General features: G+C 34.7%; 1 long non-coding RNA gene across 1 annotated transcript; it reads right to left on the minus strand.

The window, feature by feature from the left end:
• Positions 1 to 263: 263 nt before the first annotated feature.
• LOC107757512 (uncharacterized) lies at positions 264 to 2,613 on the minus strand. Its single transcript, XR_001641944.1, has 3 exons — positions 2,517 to 2,613; positions 1,193 to 1,283; positions 264 to 436 (listed from the first exon to the last, which is right to left on the minus strand). It is a non-coding gene; the product is annotated as an uncharacterized LOC107757512 (long non-coding RNA).
• Positions 2,614 to 8,618: the final 6,005 nt, after the last annotated feature.

An 8,618-nucleotide genomic window follows, 5' to 3' on the forward strand; every position in this document is an offset into this window, starting at 1 on the left:
ACCGCGTTTTTTCAGATGTATTTCCAAGAAAAAAACATCGTCTTATATTCGGGACAATACGATAATTAATAAATACATTTATTATGTAAAAAATAAATAAAAACAAAGAAATGGTTACTATAGTTAAACCATGGTAACCACAAATTAACCATGGATTTACTACATTAACCATAGTTTAACCATGGTATTTGTACAACTGTGGTTATATGTGGTTATGGTTTTGTGTGTGTGTGTGTGTGTGTGTGAGAAAGTCCCACCCAGGGAGGCAGTTTCCGCATACTGCATTGTCTGTGTGTGTGCAGCGCTTGATTTGGTGTCTATTGAGTCTGCGGCAGTTCTGGCACAGTGCGCAAGGGTGAGAGCCCCAGTCTTCCTTAAACCACCGAACGTCACATACGCCACACATTGCTGACACACCTACACCATAACCACAGTCCTAACAGCCCACACGCACACAAACATATTCAGTAACATGATAAGTACATTGGATGTGTCAAAGTTTTCCTGAGAACGCAGCTTTTGTAACCGAGGCCTGTTTGTAAGTCATTTAAGGTCATGTGTAAGCCTCTGGTGGCAGGAATGGGATACTACAGCATGTTTACATAATCCTCAAATTGGGGCTCTCTTTGGACATTTTTTAAATGTTATGTCTTCATATAGATTTATCATGTACATAAAACAGATCTAAGAGAGACCTTCACATTTTTTAACAGAAAAAATGGCAATTTATCATAATTTCATAGGTAAAATTACATTTAAAAATACTTATGAACAGAAGACAATTGCAATTTTCAAAATTGCTAATTATTTAAAAAAAACAGTCACATTATCAATATTCTTCTATCTACGGTTATATATAAATAAAAATAAATATATTAAAATATATTAATATTAATTATTTTATAAATAAAATAAATATTGAAAAATAATATTAAAATATTGATAATATATCTATTAAAGCTTAGAAATTAGAAATAGAATGAAGGACTAGTTTTATCCTTAGGTTGTATGTCAAGGACTACTAACCCATCAGTCCAGCAGTTACTACAAAAATAAACATCTGCATAATCAAATGTTTAAAAATATAACAACATGCTTATATACTATCTTACAAAGTCAATCAACAAGTGTTGATGACTTTGACTGCAGGGGTTCATCTACATGCGTTTAAATCTCGCTCTCTTTCTCTCACCTCTTTCAGCTCTTGGCCAGGTGGACATTGTGGGCATTTGTGGCATTGACCACTGTGGTAATACTCGTCCATCGAGCAATCCATTCCATATCTAAGAGAAGTAGAAACAAAGAGTTAAAACATATAGCATGCAAACATGGGCTTACAATACACACAAATCCTCAATTCAAAACTATGAGGCCTGAATGTAAAATAATGCATGCTGCTAAAGTTCTGTTAATTGGTTAACAGTAAGTTACCTTAAAATATAAAAGGGAAAATTAGCTTAAAATTATTTTTGGAAATAAAAACTATTAGTTACCATATAATTTATGGTTAAAAAAAAAAAAAAAAAAAGGGAAAAAAGACATTAACAGAAGTCCCTGAATGACACTTCACATATGATTATATTTTATTAAAAAAAAAAAAAATCTTATTTTTGTTATCAGTAATGAACATTAGGTGTTGTATTAAGATTGTATTACATTTTCTGTTATTTAGGTAATGTTTATTGCACTATTTTAGTCTTGTGTGTGACCTAGTGTACTGTATTGGCAATGTTTCACTTACGATGATTCATTAATATGTACCTTTCTATTGTACCTCCTGTATTATCATGGTGGCTATTAGTACTTTTTAAGGTAAAAGGCCGATTTTGATAACAATGTAGATTTTACTAAACCTGTTGATGCCTCAAAAGTTTGAATTAGGTTACAAGATCATCATGCACAGAGTCGTAGGTTTAATCTTTCTAATGTTTAAGTACACAAACATTTCATACATTAGACAATCATTTCACAGTCCGTATTAATAAGTGGAACTCAGAATAACGAAGAGAGTTTTAGATTAGCCTCTTTTAAAAAAAAATATAGAGTAGATTATTGCGCTTAATTTACAGTCCATTTTATTGTGTATAGCGAATTATCGGTAACACTTTACAATAACAGTACATGAATTATCATGTACTAATTATCATAGAAGGAAATAGAAAAGAAAAAAATTATGAAAATAGTTTCATGCAATATAGGTTATAGTCAGCTATTTATGTTCGTTTCAATAATAAAGATTAATGTCCATTCATTTTCATCCATTCTCGATCTGAGAACACAGAGAAACAGATCAAGCGAGAGCGCACATTGAGGTGTCATCTAATACAAAAATACCTCCGTTAAATGATCTGTTGGGAATAATCTAACTGAGGCATAAATTACAAGAAAGGTGGTCAAATTGAACTAAGTAGGGCGCACTGCTACGATTCAAAAGTAGAGAGCAGTGCACCGGCTAGCTACTACATCATGAATCTCCAGTAAAGTCGCATATTAGGGACAGTTTCATCCACACTTACATTGCGGCAGGGACAATCTCAGCAGTCACTTAATTCTCTGTCCATTAAGTAACCGTCTCCTGTGGCTTTGGCTTAATTCGGTCCAGTTTAGTTTGTGGTTGAAGTGTATATACGCGCGGGGACACACAGGAATGTCCCGACATGTTCGCGCTGCTGTGACTGAAATCCGCTGCAGCCGAAGAAGCGGAGATGCTCGAGCTCCCACGGCCACGGTCAAAGTCCATTTCATTGAGAAATACTCTTGAATGGAAATTGTGATTCCAAAGGATTTCTCACAAAGGACTGAATATGAATCTCAAATAAAACATTTTGTTTGGATAGCTTGTTTATTTATACTAATATGGCGTAGTCTTGTTCCTCCAACACATGCAGTCACAATATAAATGTAACGTGTATAAAACCGTAGAATTGATTTAAAAAACATTTTTTTCCTCGAATAGGCTATGTTCTAAGAGCTTTTCCTCGTTTTAATTACGAATTTCATGGTTAACTCGCTGCAGCAATCTCTTAAGGACACAAGGGGGCAATAATGAATTTACTTATTGACCTCCGAAGTTCACTCAAACCTTACATAACTTAATAAGACTTAAATAGCACAATTCATTTAATATTCAATTCATTTTCATATTCATTTGTAGATCATAACATTACATCACATTACAGTAGCCTACATTATATTGCATTCCATTATTAGACTGCATTACCCTAAGTTGAGCGTTGCAGCTCAGTGATCAGTTGGCAAGTAGCCTACCAGATCAGGCCATGTTTGCTATGCCTTATTTGACCCGACTGAGTATACAAGGTATCAATTTTATTTACAATTATCAAACACATAAACTATTATGAAATTGTTAAGTGTAATTGCTAAGTGAAACGTTTGTTTAAGTGATTGTGGTGTGTTGATGAAAAGATCTGCAGAGACTGTTGTGTGTTTGTGTGTGTGTGTGTGTATGAGTGAGAGTGAGGGAGTAGGAGGGCACTGTAGCCTTGCATAGCAGTCATAGAAGTTTTGGCAAAGGAAGAAAAAACAGAAAGTGGGAGAGAGTGTATGGAGGAGTATTTTTATATTTTGTCAGGGTTATTGTGTCTGAATTGGACCAGGTCTGAACTTTTGTACCGGTTGTTTTGTCCCTTAACCGATCTTAAGCAATTCAAATTACAGATTGTCAGGATGTTATATTAACAGAACAGTTTCACAGATAGTTGGTCATTGTTGTCCTGCTGTCGTGGACGTCCATGTGTTCACCTCATCCCTGAATCTTATCTCAGTCTGTTCCTGTCCTCTTCCACTTCACACACATCCTTATCAGAAGCATAGACTTGCTCTGACCTCTAAAAAGACACGTGTATGTTTTGACGTCCAACTTCATATTTAAGTCTAACACAGATGTTGTTCTAAGAAGGTGCCCCAGACAAAGTCTGTAATGATGAACTTCAGACCAATGCAAAAACTACAGTATGACTGATTAACGCAAAGAAAGTTCTTTTGTAGATATCAAACTGAAATGCTTGAATTTTAGGATCATGTCTAAATGTGGGCCTGTCTGAGCGTATGCATCTGTGTCTGAGTGTATGAATGTGTGTGTTAGTGGGAGTTTGAAGGCCGTAGAGCAGAGCCAGACTCAGAAATAGTTCAGATAAGAAAACTTCAACCACCTGGAGAGAGAGACACCTAAAGACTTAGTTCTGCATATTAACTATATACAGTTACAAGGGCATATTAAAATATACGTAAGTGGTTTGAATATGAAAGCTAATTCATCTTTGATGACAGTAGTTGATATGGCCTCAGGGACGTCTCTGTGCACCTGCTGTTGACAGAGGAAAAACTATAAAAAGTGGCATAAGAACCCCTAAAAACATCAGCTTTACTCTCAGAACTAGTCTGCCTCGATGGATTTGCCTCAGACCGGCAACAGGTCTAGACATAATGAGCAAAACAATGTTAAACAAAGGAGGACCTTAAAGAAAACATACTTTTATTTTTACTAAGCATTTTACTACACATTTATTTTGTTTTACTCAAATTACTTCCAAACCTGATTTGCTTTCTGGAACACAAAAGATGTATGAATGTGTAAAGAAAATGTGTCTTGGTATGTTTTTTTTTGTCTATACTTGACAGTCATACTAGACTTCTGTCCATTCTAGACTTTCATAAAATATCTTCTTTTAGTTAGTTAGTTAGTAACTTTATTTATCCCCTTGGCGAAATTTTGTTTCAGTGTCTGCTAAATGTCTAAATGTTTCAATATGCGGTTCTCACAATACAATACAAGACAAGACAATACAACATAAATTTCACAGTAGGACAATACAAATCTCACAGCAATTAATCAAGAAATACTAATACTGAATGAGACCTGCTCATTTAATGAAGGGGGGGGAGAGAGAGAGAGAAAAAAACTCTTTCTATCCTATATCTTTCTTTTAAGAACTTCACTGCCTGTGATATGAAAGATTTTTTCCCCCTATTTTAAAAAAAACCACCGGTATCCTAAATCTTCTACCTGAAGGCAAAAGCTCAAACTCATTATACAGTGGGTGCCTATCGTCAGATATAATTTTCATAGCTTTACCAAGACATCTAGTCTGATCAATTTGTTTTAAACCCAACACAGGGATACCAAGTAATTTACTCGCAGTACCTGAACATACTCTTTTGTTTCACCGTAACATTCCCGAACCAGCAAATAATACAAAAGGTCAGTACACTTTCAATTAAAGAGTTATAAAACACCTTTAACAATGGAGAGCTTCCACTGAATGACACCATCTTCCTAAGGAAATATAGTCTTTGCTGGCCCTTTTTGTTCACAGCGTCAGTCCATTTATCCCACCTCAATTTGTGATCTAAAGGTATTACTCTTCTACCCTCTGAATCTGCTCCCCTTTAATAATGGTCGCACTCGTTGAGGACTCTTTCCTAAATCAATACACATTTCTTTAGTTTTTGAGACATTTAACTTGAGATTTGATACATCACACCAAGAAACAAATTCATTTAAAAAGGGTCCCTGACTGTCCTCATCCCCTTTAAGGAGACTAACCAATGCAGTATCATCTGCAAATTTTATTAAATATATCTCTTTCCCAAAGGTGACTTGTTGATCTTTACGATATATACATATAAAATAAAAGTGAAACGTGTCAGATTCCTGTTTACATTGATTGCGAATAATTACATGCGAGTCATTTTTGTGTCAGCTGCATTGATCAGACACATCTGTGGCTCTGTGTGCCCGGCCAGCATCCAGAAAGCGGCTTCACATTAATGTGACAGTGGCACACATGGGAACGGGCGGCTGGTGGGACACACCGGGGGAATGAGGACGGGCAAGACACCCGCAGGTGCTCAGCCCGGCGGGCAAGAGAGGTCAGAATATAGAAAATCAGATACAGGAAGCATAATAACTCTATCCTGCCTCCGGTGTGATTAATAAACCATTAAATCACTCTGATGCCAGCATAAAAATGAATGTGTTCAGTCGTCGAGCTGCTTTCTTAATTGGACTCTTAAAAGGGAATAATTATGATAATTGCTGCTTCTTGTGACTCTCACCCGAGCGTTAGTGCTGGAGGAGTTCGGGAAGCTCGCTGACCAAGCGCTCGATTACCCTTTTCTATGCAAGGCTGACTGTGACCCGTCCGGATTGAATGAGGAAGAACAGAGAGAGGGGTAAAAGGAAGGGTTCAGACAAAAGGTGAATGAAGGATTTTGTCTGTAATAGCTGGAGGTGACAGTTAAGTGACAAATTGTCCTCTTTGTGCCAGATGAATAGTGCGGGTAAAAATGATTACCCTAATAAAGAGATGAGCAGTACATAGCTTGCAGTTCAGAGTCTTTATTTGATTCAGTTATATATGATCTTGACTTCAAGTCCTGAACTTTTTACATCTGAGGGATTCTGATATTCACTACTTAAAACTGCAAAAATACTCCAAATCGGTTGTCTAACATATTATTGTACATCATGCATCTTCCTTATTACCACCAGTGTCATTTTAGTATTATGCTTACTGTAGTTTTTATAAATATTTTAATTGAGCATTTTTTTATAGTTTCAATTTAATTTTAGTTTGTTTTAGTCATTTTGTTGTGCTCTTGTAATTGTTTTAAAATTAGTTTTAATTTCTTTAAACTTATTTGTTTGTTTATTTGTTCGTTCATTGATTAAATTTTTTTATTTGTATTTTTCATCTAATAATTCTATTTTAGTTCAACTTTATTTCAATTAACTGAAATAATTTTCACTAACAACAACACAGTATTTTACAAATTATTATTAATAATATATTAACATATAACCTATAACAACTATTTATTTGTTTGTTTGTTGTTTGTTTGTTTGACCATCCTGTACATCTTTCCAGTCATAATTTTTGTACATCTACTGATTTTTCACTTTCTATTTTTTTTTTTTTTTTTTTTTTTTTCTTTTTTTTATCTGTGTTTTTGTTCTGTCACTGTCATTCTGTTGCACTGTGGAAGCTTCTGTCACGCAAACTCATTATACAGTGGGTGCCTATCATCAGATATAATTTTCATAGCTTTACCAAGACATCTAGTCTGATAAATTTGTTGTAAACCCATCACAGGGATACCAAGTAATTTACTTGCAGTACTTATAATTTTCCTGAACATACTCTTTTGTTCCACCGTAGCATTCCCGAACCAGCAAATAATACAAAAAGTCAGTACACTTTCAATAAAAGAGTTATAAAACACTTTTAACAATGGAGGGCTTACACTAAATGACACCATCTTCCTAAGGAAATATAGTCTTTGCTGGCCCTTTTTGTTCACAGCGTCAGTCCATTTATCCCACCTCAATTTGTGATCTAAAGGTATTACTCTTCTACCCTCTGAATCTGCTCCCCTTTAATAATGGTCGCACTCGTTGAGGACTCTTTCCTAAATCAATACACATTTCTTTAGTTTTTGAGACATTTAACTTGAGATTTGATACATCACACCAAGAAACAAATTCATTTAAAAAGGGTCCCTGACTGTCCTCATCCCCTTTAAGGAGACTAACCAATGCAGTATCATCTGCAAATTTGATTAAATATCTCTCTTGCAAGTACTCCTACAATTGTTTGTGTACATAATAAACAGTAAGGGTGAGAAGACACAACCTTTTATTTTTTTATTAAAATATATTCTTTAATGTTCCATATGCAGAAGAAAGAAAGCCATTTTGAACAACATGAGGGTGAGCAAATGATGTAAGAATTGAGTGTTAATTTCTGTCACCAAATTACTAGAATGTTATCTTGTTTCACATAATGATAGTAATTAGTTTCTGATCATTAGACACAATTTTCAGCACACACTGTGAAGGGTAAGTGTCACTTAGATTTCATGAATGTGTGGGCCATTTCTTCACCATAGCAACTCACTTGAGCCTTTTAGTTTACATGATATCAATAAACGTCAAAACCACTTATTTTGAACAAAAAAAAGCTAATGCACTCATATAAAACCTTGGATTCTGTCATATAAATTCTAAATAAAACCTCAAATTGTCATACAATACCGCTTTGTTTAGTTTCTGTCCCAGAAACTGCTTATGAACTTCAATTAGGTATAATTCTGCTGCAGAGAAAGTACAAACATGCCAAATTGTCTGCATCAAAATAAGGTTATTTGAGAAATACATAAACATGACTTAGTAAAAACATGTCCAAAATTTATATCAGTTGGTCAGTGCCAGCGTTCTGCACATGTTCTGTTGTCCTTTAACCAGCGTACAGGGCCGGTTGACATTTGGAGGGCCTAGGCAAAATTCATGTTGGAGGCCCCTCACTCCCAATTAAAAGCACTTGAAACACTAACCTTTTTATTTATACAAAATTTCATTTCATTTTGTATATTTTTACTTTTTTTTTTTACCGGTCAAAAGTTTGGACACATTACTGTTTTTAATGTTTTTGAAAGAAGTCTTTTATGCTCAGTCTGTATTTATTTGATCAAAAAATAAATAAATAATGTCTTTAAAATAATGGTTTTCTATTTTACTATACTTTACTTTAAAATATAATCTATTTCTATTATAAGCTGAATTTTCATCAGTCATTACTCCAGTCTTCAGTGTCACA

Source organism: Sinocyclocheilus rhinocerous, unplaced genomic scaffold, assembly GCF_001515625.1.
Source record: "Sinocyclocheilus rhinocerous isolate Xijiao unplaced genomic scaffold, SAMN03320098_v1.1 scaffold984, whole genome shotgun sequence".
Taxonomy (NCBI): domain Eukaryota; kingdom Metazoa; phylum Chordata; class Actinopteri; order Cypriniformes; family Cyprinidae; genus Sinocyclocheilus; species Sinocyclocheilus rhinocerous.